At 37.0% G+C, this 13,797-nt stretch overlaps 1 protein-coding gene across 3 annotated transcripts in view; it reads right to left on the bottom strand.

The window, feature by feature from the left end:
• Positions 1-13,797, bottom strand: part of TAOK1 (TAO kinase 1) — a 173,962-nt gene that overhangs the window by 116,919 nt on the left and 43,246 nt on the right. The window contains exon 2 of one of the 3 annotated variants that reach the window (XM_045069950.1): positions 783-843. The exons of the other annotated variants lie outside the window; for them this stretch is intronic. The gene's annotated coding sequence lies outside the window, so the exon portion shown is untranslated. The remainder of the gene's footprint in view (positions 1-782; positions 844-13,797) is intronic. 3 annotated transcript variants of the gene reach the window in all.

The following is a 13,797-nucleotide window of genomic DNA, read 5'->3' as shown; positions in this document are numbered from 1 at the left end:
GATGACTCATGTTGGAATTCTCACACAAAGACTTGATTTTTTTTTAAGTTTTTTTTTTTTTTTAATTTGACAGAGAGATCACAGGAAGCAGGCTCCCTGCTGAGCAGAGAGCCTGATGTGGGGCTTGATCCCCGCATCCTGAGATCATGACCTGAGCCAAACGCAGAGGCTTAACCCACTGAGCCACCCAGGCGCCCCTTTTTTTTTAAAGATTTTATTTATTTGACACAGAGAGACACAGCAAGAGAGGGAACAAAAGCAGAGGGTGTGGGAGAGGGAGAAGCACGCTTCCTACTGAGCAGGGAGTCAGATGAGGGGCTTGATCTAGGATCATGACCTGAACTGAAGGCAGGTGCTTAACAACTGAGCCACCCAGGCATTCCCATACATATACTTTAAAGCAATTATTATAACCATAACAAATGAGATAATGGTTAACACTCTGGAAACAACTGAAAAGATGTAAGTTCTTAGAGAAATTAAAAAAAAAATTTTAAATCATATGAATAATTTAGAAATGAAAAAAACAGTATCATAAATGAGGGGCACCTGGCTGGCACAGTCTGTACAGCATGTTAACTCCTGATCTTGGGGTAGTGAGTTCAAACCCCATGATGGGCATATTACTTACTTAAAAAAATATTTAAAAAACATAAAGCAAAAAACCTCATTACATGGGCTCAACTGCTCAACAGAGATGACAGAAAAAAGAGTCAGAAAACATTAAGACAGAAACTAATGAAACTAAAAAACAGAGAGAAAAAAAGATTGAAAGCACTCACTAGAGCCATAGTGACTTGTTGGACAGCATCAAATTGTCTACGTTTCAAACCACTGGTATTACTAAGGAGAGGAAAAATAAATTGGTAAGGAAAAAAATTTTTTTGTAATGTCTGAAAACTTCAGATTCAACAAAAGACATAAATTTAGAGATCTGAGAATTTCAACAAACCCCAAACAGGACAAATTCAAAGAATATCAGGTTAGACACACCTACTCACAATGTTAGAAAAAGATAAACTAAATTTGAATGACAAGAGATTTTGTGTAAAAAACAGAGTCCACAGAAAGTGGAATAATATCTTTAAGATTATAAAAGGAAAGAATTACCAATGCAGAACATAATTCTTTATCTAGCAGAAGTCTTCTACAGGAATGAAGGTGGGGGGGAATTCTTATATGATACAAAACTAAGAGAATCTGTTGCCAGCAGACCTACCTTAAAATTAATGCATAATGTTAAACAAAAGAGAGCTAGGGTAGCTACATTAGTATCAGACAAAATAGACCTCAGAACTAAGAAAATCACAAGGGATAAAGAAAAACATTATATAATGATGTTATTCCATTCATCAAATCCCAAATCTGTCCTCACCCGACAAAAGAGCTTCAAAGTCATGAAGCAAAATTGGTACAACAGAAAAGAGAAATAAAACAAGTTTATAATAATACTAGGAAACTCCAACAATCCTCTCTCAGAAATTGAAAAAGAAACAGTAGTCTGAAAATATACAGAACAACATTATCAACCAAGTTTACCTCATGACATTTCTAGAATACTCTACCTGATTCTACATTCTTCTCAAGAGCACCCATCAATTCAGGAATTGATATTCATACCAAGACAGATTATATTCTGGGCCATTAAACAAATCTCAACAAGCATAAAAAAATTTTTATTCATACAAAATACATTATCTGACCATAGTGCAATTACATTTAAGATTAGTAACAAAGATATGACTTCTTTTTTTAAAAGTTATTATTTATTTATTTGTCAGAGAGAGAACTCTAACAAGCAGGGGGAGCTTCAGGCAGAGGGAGAAGCAAGGTCCCTGCTAAGCAAGGAGCCTAAGACAAAGAGCTCCTGGATCATGACCTGAGTTGAAGGTAGAAGGTTAACCCACTGAACCAACCAGGCATCCCCCAAAATACAACTTTGTTAAAAACCCACAAAATTTGGAACTTAAAATAAATATTTCTACATAATCCATGAGTCAATAAAAAAAAGTTAAAGGGAAATTAGGAAAGAATACAAATTGGGGCACCTGGCTGGCTCAGTCTAAAGAGCATACAACTCTTGGTTTTAGGATTATGAGTTCAGGCCCCACATTCATTGTAGAGATTACTTAAAAATAGAATTAAAAAAAGAATATAGGGGCACCTGAGTGGCTCAGTGGGTTAAAGCCTCTGCCTTCAACTCAGGTCATGATCCCAGGGTCCGGGGATCAAGCCCTGCATCCGGCTCTCTGCACAGCGGGGAGCCTGCTTCCTCCTCTCTCTCTCTGCCTGCCTCCCTGCTTACTTGTGATCTCTGTCAAATAAATAAATAAAATCTTTAAAAAAATACAAATTGAACCAAAGTAAAAATACAACATAAAATTTGCTGGATACAACTAATACAGTGCATACACAGAAATTTAAGGCATTAAATCTATATTGGGGGGAAAAAGATTTCAAATAATCTACGCCTCTATCTTAAGAATCTAGAGAGGGGCATCCGGATGGCTCAGTCAGTTAGTTAAGTGTCCAATTCTCTTGATCTCAGTTCAGACCTTGATCTCAGGGTTGTGAGTTCAAGCCCTGTACTGGCTCCACACTGGGCATGTAGCTTACATTAAAAAAAAAAAAAAAAAAGTAAGAGAAAAGTAAATGAAACCAAACAAAGGGGCACCTGAGTGGTGCAGTTGGTTAAGCAACAGGCTCTTGGTTTTGGCTCAGATAGTGTTCTCAGGGTGGTAAGAGCAAGCCCCATGTGGGGCTCTCCATGCTCAGTTCAGAGTCTACTTGAGATTCTCTAGCCCTCTGCCTCTCCCCACTGCTCTAAAATAAATAAGTGAATAAATCTTTTTTTAAAAACCCCAAAAATAAATATAAAAAAAGAAATATTAAAGAAACAGACTAGAAATCAAGGAAATTAGAAAACAAAAAGCCAATATAGAAAAATCAGTAAAACCAAGAGATGGTTCCTTTGGGTAATAAAAAAACCTCAACAAAACTGAAAGATCTCTGCCAAACTAACCAAGGAAAACAAGAATAGACACAAATGAGAAAAAACAGCATTCAAAGGGGAAATATTACTACATACTCTTAGAACACTGAAAGAAAGAAAGAATAGCTCTGGGTTCCTGAATTTAATTCACCATTCTGAACACACTGAAGAAAAGAGAAACACATGATCATATCAACAGAAGCAGAAAAGGACTTTGACAAATCCAATATCCATTTATAATAAAAATGTTAAAAACAAACAAACAAAAAAACCCTAGTATTAGAAGGGAACATCACTGGGATGCCTTGGTGGCTCCGTTGGTTAAGCGTCTACCTTCAGCTCAGGTCATGATCCTGGGGTCCTGGGATCAAGTCTCTGATTGGGCTCCTTGGTTAGCAGGGAGCCTTCTTCTCTCTGCCTGCAGCTCCCCCTGCTGTGTGTGTTCTCCCTCTTTCTCTCTCTCTCTCACAAATAAATAAGTAAAATCTTTAAAAAAATAAAAAGGGGGGGAACATCATTAATCTCACTAAGGGTATCTACAAAAAACCTACAGCTAACATCATAACGATTAAAGGCTAAAAGATTTCCCCTAATTATTAGAAACTAAGTAAGGATGTGTATTCTAATCATTCCTCTTCAACATCACACTAGAAGTTCAGTCCATGCCATAAAGAAAAGACAAAGAAAAGATACATAATAGAAAGAGCAAGAAAGAAAAAAAAAACCTCTCTAGTTGCACACCTTACTGTGTGCATGAAAAATCCCAAGGAATAGAAAAACAGTAAAAGAAGGGGTGCCTGGGTGGCTCAGTGGGTTAAAGCCTCTGTCTTTAGCTCAGGTCATGATCCCTGGATCCTGGGATTGGGCCCCACATAGCACTCTCTGCTCATCAAGAAGCCTGCTTCCCTCTCTCTCTCTGCCTCTCTCCTACTTCTGATCTCTGTCAAATAAATAAATAAAATCTAAAAACAAACAAACAAACAAACAGGGAAAGAAGAAAAATACTTAGATATGTCTAAAAATATTTGGATAGAATTTATATAGTAAGAACAATAAATGCCGTGCCTGGCTGGCTCAGAGCATGGAACTCTTGATCTCAGGGTCATGAGTCAAAGCCCCATCCCAGGCATAGAGCTTACTAAAAAATAGAAAAGAGAAAGGGAAAAAAATTAAATGGAGAGATGTACTATGTTAATAGACTAAATGATTCAATACTGTTATAAGGCCACTCCTACCCAAATTTGTCCAAAAATTCATTGATTCACAGATTCAATACGTCAGGCAAAATTCAACAGAATATTTTTTCCTGTAGATATCAACAAAGGGATTCTAAAATGTACATGAAAAGGCAAAGAACCAAATTAGTCAAAACAATTTTTAAAAAGCAGTATAGAGTTGAGGGACTCACACTAACAGATTTCAAAACCTAACACAAAGCTACAATAATCAAGATGTAGTAATGATGAAAGGATAGACACACAGTCCAATGAAGCAAAACAGAAGTTCAGAAACAGACCCTCACGAATATGGTCAATTGATTTTTGACAAAGGTATAATAGAGAAAAGATCTCTTTTGAAAATGGCACCACAGTAATTAGACATCCATATGCATAAAAATGAACTTTCCCTCATACCTTAAAGAAAAATTAACTCAAAATGGTCCATTTATCTCAATGCAAAAAATTAACACATAACACACAACATTTAGAAAACGACACAGGAGAAAAATCATTGCAACCTTAGTCAAGGAGTTCCTAGATACAACACCAAAAGTCTAATCCATAAAAAGGGCAAAATTGATATGGACTTCACCAAAATTAAAAACCTTTACTCTTGCAAATGACACTTTTAAAGAATGAAAGTCAAGCCAAAGGCTGCTAAAAATTTTTCAAATCCTGTATCTGAAAAAGCATTTGTATCTGAAATCCATAAAGAACTCTTGAAACTCAGTAATGTGGTACACAAATGCGCACTTAGATGATGAAACTATAAAGAAACTATAAAGAAACTCCTGGGGCACCTGGGTGGCTCAGTGGGTTAAGGCCTTTGCCTTCGGCTTGGGTCATGATCTTGGGCCTGGGATCGAGCCCCGCGTCAGGCTCTCTGCTTCCTCCTTTCTCTGACTGCCTCTCTGCCTGCTTATGATCGCTGTCTGTCAAATGAATAAATAAAATCTTAAAAAAAAAAAGTTTTTACTGTAAAAATGTCAGGATAGTAGTTACTTTAGGAAAAAGAAGGGGCTGTGATTAGGCTGAGACATAAGAACATCTAGAATGGCTAGCAAAGTTCCATTTCTTGCCTTAGTGATTACAATGTAATTTTATTTATAATTCATTAAGCTATATGTTTGCCAAATTTCTGTCTGATCTTATAATAAAAAGAATGAAAACAAAAATTATACATACTGTAGTTTTCACAAAGAACACAATACAACAAAGTGGTATAGATTATATTTAGGTAGTTACGGCCTGTATTATGGACAACATTCAAAGTCTATACTCTCCTTATGTTCCAAAATTCCAAAGATAATCACATGTTCAACTTCCACAACCAGAAAAAGAGATAAAGAAAAAATATCCATCATTTGCACACATTCTTTAAGCTGTGAGAAGACAGAAAAAAAAAAAAAGAAAAATCGAATGAATACAAGTAAGAGAACTCCAACAACGTTAGAAACTCCTCAAACATTCCATTACACTGTTAGGCTAGAGTTTATAGTATCCATTGCATAACTGCTTTACTGTACATCTTCAAATTCCCAAAAGTTAAGTACTTTATTTTATTTTTTTTAATTTTATTTATTTATTCGACAGACAGAGATCAAAGGTAGACAGAGAGGCTGGCAGAGAGAGAGGGGGAAGCAGGCTCCCTGCCAAGCAGAGAGCCGGATGCAGGGCTTGATCCCAGGACGAGCGGAGATCACGAGCGGAGCAGAAGGCAGAGGCTTAACCCACTGAGCCACCCAGGTGCCCCTAAAGTACTTTATTTTAAAACTTAGCACCATCTTGGCTGCCCTGCCCCCATAGAATATTGCTACACAGAGTCATCAATGTTAAAACTGACTAAAACACTTCAATTTGAGTCTTGGCCATTTAAAAAATCTGCCATGAATACAGGAAAAGGAACGGCACAGAGGAGCTTTCACAGCAACCCTAATCATAAAACTCCATAATTTCTCCAGTAGTCTAAAAATGAGTACTAGGTACATGAATACCCAACATACAGGACTAATACAGCTAGATAAACTGCTAGTCAGGTTTAAAAGATATATTTATGTAAGTTCTTAAAGATATTATGAGACTATACATGCAATCTTCTTTAAAAAAAAACAAACAGGTTATTAGTTACATTTTTAAAATATCAAATCTCTTAGTAGGGTAAAAATATAATTACAGTAACTTATATCCTTCTTACTAAAAGAGATCTGTAAAATGAAAGTAACAATCCTATAAAGAGCAAATGAGATCATCTTTGTTTCTGGTTCCACAAAAAAACAGACCAAAGAAGCTTATCATTCACTAGGTTATTTAGGGTTCAATATAAGACATAAACAATTTTTATGGTTTTGTACCATTTTGTTTTATCCCAAAACATTTATCTAAGAAAGCCCAAAGAAACTAGAATAAAAAATCCAATATAATTTATTTTAAAAACTCAGATCAAATTATGATTTTCAGAATCAAGTAACTGTTGCACATTTGTAAAACAAAGTCAAATAACTGACAATAACATCAGTCAAAGCAACAGCAAGATGATGGGGGAAGGGTACTGGTAATCAGAGCACATTCAGTATTACTTGAGAAATGCTCCTTGGATGAACAGTGATGAGGTCATACTATTCCATCTTTTAAGAACCTTCAGATTTTCACAAAAAGGACATTGTTGGTCTTAAGCAACTGCTTCAATACCATTAAGCCCTTTTCCCTACATCTGTTAATCAGAGGGCTCAGGCTTAGAAAACAGCCAACTTAGTCAAACATTTAATCCCTTTAGAGAAAGAAAAATTGTCCCTTTACACAGTCTAATTGGAACAAGAATACATAGATAAAATGATAACTGATAAGACTGTACAGTTAAGGACTTTCTTAAAAAGAATATTACCTTATCTCTCCTTAAAATTTTTTAAAAAGATACATGTATTTGGGGAACAAAACTTTTGAAAGGTAGAAAGGATTCACAAGAAAAATAGTAAATCTCCCAAGTACCCCTATTTCTGAGATATCCTCCCATAGATCACCTGTGCGTGATGTTAATAACACTACAATGGTCTCCAAGTGTTCAAGTGAAAAAACGCTGCACATATCTCATTTTAAATCAAAAGCTAGAAATGATTAAGATAAATGAGGAAGGTTTGTCAAGAGCAAAGAAAGGCTAAGAGCGCGAACTCTTGGGACAAAAAGCCAAGTTATGAATGCAAAGGAAAAGTTCTTGAAGGAAATTAAAAGTGTTACTCCAGTGAACACATGAACAGTAAGAAAGGGAAACCACTTTATTGCTGATAAGAAAAAAGGTATTTTGGGGTTGTTGGTTTTTTGATATACTGTTCTTGTTCCCTTTTTTTCCCCCCCAGTATAGTTGACACACGTATTAGTTTCAGGGGCACAACATATTGATTCAACAAGTCTATACATTATTCTATGCTCACAAGTGTAGCTACCTACTACTATCTGTCACCACAGAAAACTATTATAATACCATTGACTATATTCCCTATGTTATATCCTCTGTCCCTATGACTTATTCATTCCATAACTGGAAGCCTATATGACCCACTCTCTGGTTTACCCATTTTGCCCATTCCACCACAAACTCCCCTCTGGCAACTGCCAATTTATTCTCTGTATTTATGGATTTGTTCCTGCTTTTTGTCAGCTTGTTTATTCATTTATTTCTGTACTTCACATACAAGTGAAATCATGTTATTTGTCTTTCTCTGACTTATTTCATATAGCATTATACCCTCTAGGTCCATCTATGATGTTGCAAATAACAAGATCTCATTCTTTTCTACAGCTGAGTAATATACCATTGTATATGTATGCCACATCTTTATCCATTCATCTCTTGATGGATACTTGGGAGTGCTTCCATATCCTGCTTACTGTAAATAATGCTGCAGTAAGCACAGGGATGCATGTATCTTTTTAAATTAGTGTTTTCAATTTTTTTGGCTAAATACTCAGTAGTGGAATTACTGGATCATATGGTATTTCTAGTTTTAATTTTTTAAGGAATTTCCACAGTGGTTGCACTAGTTTTACATTCCCATCAACAGTGTACAAGGGTTCCTTTTTTCCCCACATCCTCACCAACACCTGTTATTTCTTATCTTTTTTTTTTTTTAATATTTTTAAGTAATCTCTAAACTCAATGTGGGGCTCGAACTCACAACCCCAAGACTGAGTCACATGTTCCACCGACTGAGCCAGCCAGGTGCACCAATTTCTTGTCTTTTGGATGCTAGCCGTTCTGATAAGTGTGAGGTAATATCTCATTGTGGTTTTGATTTGCATTTCCTTGATGGTAAGTAATGCCTATTGATGATAAGTAATGTCTACTGGCCATCTCTATGTCTTGGAAAAAAGTTCCTCTGCCCATTTTTTTAAAAATTAGATTATTTAGGAGGTTTTTTGTGTTGAATTGTGTAAATTCTTTATATATTCTGGATACTAACAGGATATGGAGAAAGTTTTAGTGGTTTGGACAGAAGATCAAACCGGCCAAAACATTCCCGCAAAGCCGAATCCAGAGCAACGCCCTAACTCTTTTCAATTGTATGAAGTCTGAGAGAGTTGGGGAGGCTGCAGAAGAAAAGTTTGAAGCTGGCAGAAGCTGATTCATATATAAGGAAAGAAGCAGTCTCCACACCAGTAAGAGTAGAAGGTGAAGCAGCAAATGCTGGGATGTAGAAGCTATAGCAAGTTACTCAGAAGACCTACTGAAAATAACTAATGAAGGTGGCTATACTTAAAAACAATAAATTTTCAATGTTATTAAACAGCCTTATATCAGAAGAAGAGCCTTCTAGGACTTTCATAGCTAAAGAGGAGAAGTCAATGCCTGGCTTCAAAGCTTCAAAAGACAAGCTCACTCTCGCTAGAGGCTTATGTAGCTGGTGACTACTGGCTGAAGCCAAAGCTTACTGACTGTTCTGAAAAGCCTAATGCCTTTGAGAAGTATTCTACATCTACTCTGCCTGTGGTCTATAAATGGAACAAAGCCTGCATGACAGCACATCTGCTTACAATATGGTTTACTGAGCATTTTTAGGCCATTGTTGAGACCTACTGCTCAGAAAAAGAAAAAAAAATCCTTTCAAAATATTACTGCTCATTGACAAGGCATGTGGTCACCCAAGTACATGGAGATACACTATGAGATTAATGTTGTTTTCATATCTGCTAATACAACATTCATTCTACAGCCCATGGACTAAAGAATAATTTCAACTTATGAGTCTTAAGATTTGAAAATACAATTTGCATGGGCATGCCTGTGTGGCTCTGTGTTAAGCACTCAACTTGGGTTTGCTCAGGTCATGATCTCACGCTCTCGTGGGATCAAGCCCTGCATTAGGCTCTGCACTCAGCGGAGAGTCTGCTTGAAGATTCTCTCCCTCTCCCCCTTCCCCACTCATACACTTGCTCTCTCTAAAATAAATATATCTTTAAAAAAAAATAAAAAAGTTCGTAAGGCTGTAACTGGCATAGATAGTGATTAGTCTGATGGAACTAAGCAAATTGAGAAGTTTCTGGAAAGAAAGAAAGAAAGAAAGAAAGAAAGAAAGAATTAATTCATCTTTGTAGATGCATGTGTGATTCATGAAAAGAAATAATATCAACATGAACAAGGTTTGGAAGAAGTAGATTCCAATCCTCATAAACGATTTGGCGGGGGGGTTCAAGACTTCAGTGGAGGAAGTAATGGCAGATGTGATGAAAACAGCAAAAGAATTAAAATTAGAAGTGGAGCCTGAAGTGCTAATTAAGTTGTTATAATCACCTTAAAACTTTAACAGATGAGGAGTTAATTTCTTTTTTTTTTAAGATTTTATTTATTTCTTAAATTTTATTTATTTATTAGAGAGAAAGCACCCATAAGCACGGGCGGACCGGGATGTGGGGAAGAGAGAGAGAGGCAGAAGCAGACTCCCTGCTGAGCAGAGAGCCCAATGCATGGCTTGATCCCAAACCCTGAGTCCATGACCTAAGCAGAAGGCAGCCAACCAAGCCACCCAGGTGCCCCTATCTTTTTTTTTTTTTTTAAAAAACAGAGAGATAGTAAGAGAGAGCACAAGGAGAGGGAGCAGCAGGCAGAGGGAAAAGCACGCTTCCCTTGGAGCAAGAAGCCCAATGCAGGATTCTGACGGACCTGAGCCATCCAAGCACCCCAAGGATTTGCCTTTTTTTTTTTTTAAAAAGATTTTATTTATTTATTTGACAGAGAGAGAGAGATCACAAGTAGGCAGAGAGAGATGGGGAGAGGAAGCTACCTGCTGAGAAGAGAGCCCGATGCAGGACTCGATCCCAGGACCCTGAGATCATGACCTGAGCTGAAGGCAGAGGCTTAACCCATTGAACCACCCCAGTACCCAAGGATTTGCTTTCTTATGGCTGAAAAAAGAAAGTTGTTTCCTGAGATGGTATCTACTAGTATTGATGCTGAGAGGACTGCTGAAATGCTAACAAAGGATTTAAAATATTCCACAGATACAGCTGATAAACTAGCAGCAAAGGTTTGACAAAACTGACTCTAATTTTGGAAAATTTCTACTCCAGGTACAATGCTATCAAACAGCATTGCATTTAACAGAGAAATCATTTGTGAAAGGAAGAATCCATCAATGTGGCAAACTTCACCGTTGTCTTATTTTAGGAAAAATGTCAAAGCCCCCCCGCCCAACCTTCAGAGACCACCACCTTGATCAATTAGCAGCTATCAACACTGAGGCAAGACCCCTCCACCCAATAATATTGAAAGCTCAAATAATGGTCAGCATTTTTTAGTAATAGGTATTTTTAAATTAAGGTATATACATTTTTAGACATAATATTATTACATACTTAACAGACTATAATATAGTGTAAACATAACTTGTATATACACAGGGAAGCCAAAAATTTCATTTGACTCGTTTTACTGCAATACTCACTTCACTGTGGTGATCCAAAACCAAGCCCACAGTTTCTCTAAGGTATGACTATATAAATGTTAGTACTGTAAGAGGGAGTCAGACTAAAATAATCAGGTCATTTCAAAAGTATTTTGTGACATGTACAAATTTTCTTATACACATAAAAACTATGGGAGACTTTACACTGTCTATCTTGTTTTTTTTTTTTTTTTTTTGGAATGGTGAATGTTTTTTCTACTTAAAAACAAATGTTAAAAATTGAATAAGAAAATTTCATTTTCTGGCCATAGCATTTACATGAAACTTAGTTCCAAATGGTTTAATATTTTCATAATTTGCAGCTTTCCACAAGCTCTTACCTCTCTAATATTTCCCATTCCCACAAAGATTCTGTGAACTAGAAAAGTAATTCATATGCCATTAAGAATTATTTGCAGTACTTGGTAAGAATCTAAATGCAGAATGATAAGATGAGCCTCTCTTTCTAGTTGTTTCCCTTTAATAGATTATATGGCACTTCTACTTTTCCATTCTGTCATTGCTTAATAATGTAACCATTATTAAAGGAGGGAAAAGCAAGCTACAGCACAGTGCTACAATATAAAATTCTTTTTTTTTTTTTTAAGATTTTAAATAATCTCCATATACAACATGGGGCTGAACTTACAACCACAAGATCAAGACTGAATGCTCTACCAACTAAGCCAGCCAGGCACCCTATATGAAATTCTTTTATTTTTGTTATTTTAATTTTTTTAAAAGACAGAGTGGTTTATTTATTTATTTATCTATCTATCTATCTATCTATTTATTTATTTATGTGTGAGAGAGAGAGAGAGCGCGCGCACGTGAGAGAGAGAGCGCCAGGGCTCCCAGGGGGTAGGGGGCAGACGGAGAGAAAGAAGTAGATACCCTTGATGAGCAGGGAGCGCAACCTGGATCAGGACCTGAGCCCAAGGCAGATGCTTAACCTTAACCAGCTGAGCCACCCAGGTGTCCCAAGAAATTCTTGTAAGGTCTCTCTCACACATACACTCTCATTCCCTCAGGTTTGGAAAGGAAGACAATGAACTGTTAATAGCTGTTATATGTGAGTGCTAGGATTTATAGACTCATTTTCTTCATTTTCCTTATCAGTACTTTCTAGTTTATTCTACTGCAGTTTACATGAATTTTTACAATGCAAATAAAAAACAATTGCATGATTCTTCAAAGTGCTAGAAACTTAAATGCAAAGTAGGGATGAAGCAGGAATTTTTTGTTTTTAACTCAAAATCTACAAGTGTTAACAACTTTGCAAAGGAGAAAGATTTTCATTTAAATTTTTCAAAATTCCTTGAATACACTGAAAAACATTCTTCTAAAACTATTACTGGGTCAAAGATTTGGGATGAAGAAAAAAGACTATCAAACTATTTAAATATCTAGAATTCCACACTAAGAAATTTGAAAATCTAATAAAAATGATTTTCTGTCAAAATGGAAATTAGTTACAAAACAACTAATCTGAATTCTTCAAAATATCATGAAGACAAAAAAGACCAGCGATGGTCTAGAGATTAAAGAAGACTAAAGACATACTGATGTGGGAAGCAAAGGCAAAAGAAAGATTAAATTTCGTTATTACTTACAGACCACTGACAAGTCCCTGACACAAGGCAGAGTGACATTCCTCTAGAAGCTCAGCTGCCTCAATGTTAATACTTTCCTAAGGGCAAAAGGCAATCTTAACCCAACCCCCAAGATCCTGTAAGTCTTAACATATAAAAATTCCTTTCGAGGGACGCCTGGGTGGCTCAGTGGGTTAAGCCGCTGCCTTCGGCTCAGGTCATGATTCCAGGGTCCTGGGATCGAGTCCCACATCGGGCTCTCTGCTCAGCAGGGGGCCTGCTTCCCTTCCTCTCTCTCTGCCTGCCTCTCTGCCTACTTGTGATTTCCCTCTGTCAAATAAATAAATAAAATCTTTAAAAAAAAAAATTCCTTTCGAAACTTCCTTTATCTCTATAACCCATCCAACATATATGTCAGCAATCATTCCCCAAGCCTATGCCCACCGATATATATCTGAAGGGTCTCATGACTAGGGTTTTATTAGACAGTAATAAAGTCTTTTCCTAACAATATCGAGCCATCTCAAGGTCCCAGAAACCCTGCTTCCAAAATTCCTTAGAGACTTATGCTACTTCTAACCCCCTCCCAACCTGAAAGTATATAATCCACCAGTCCTCATGACCCCAGCACAGCTCTTTCTGCCCACAGGTCCTGTGCTTGCTTGCTTTATTTATTTATTTATTTTAAAAAAGTTTTCAGATTTTTTTTTTTTTAAGATTTTATTTATTTATTTGTCAGAGAGAGGGCGAGCTCACAAGCAGGCAGAGTGGCAGGCAGAGGCAGAGAGAGAAGCAGGCTCCCCGCCAAGCAAGGAGCCCGACGCGGAACTCGATCCCAGGACCTAGGATCATGACCTGAGTCGAAGGCAGCGGCCCAACCCACCGAGCCACCCAGGCATCCCGGTCCTGTGCTTTTAATAAAACACCTTTTAGGGGAAGCTGGGTGGCTCAATCAGTTAAGCGTCTGCCTTTGGCTCAGGTCATGATCTTGGGGGTCCTAGGACTGAGGCACACTTTGGGGTCCCTGCTCAATGGGGAATCTGTTTCTCCTTCTACCTTGG

Source organism: Mustela putorius, unplaced genomic scaffold (assembly GCF_011764305.1).
Source record: "Mustela putorius furo isolate JIRA1106 unplaced genomic scaffold, ASM1176430v1.1 tig00003962_pilon_pilon_pilon, whole genome shotgun sequence".
NCBI lineage: Eukaryota > Metazoa > Chordata > Mammalia > Carnivora > Mustelidae > Mustela > Mustela putorius.
Note: the sequence above shows the minus strand (reverse complement) of the source record. Positions and strands in the feature narration are given on the sequence as shown.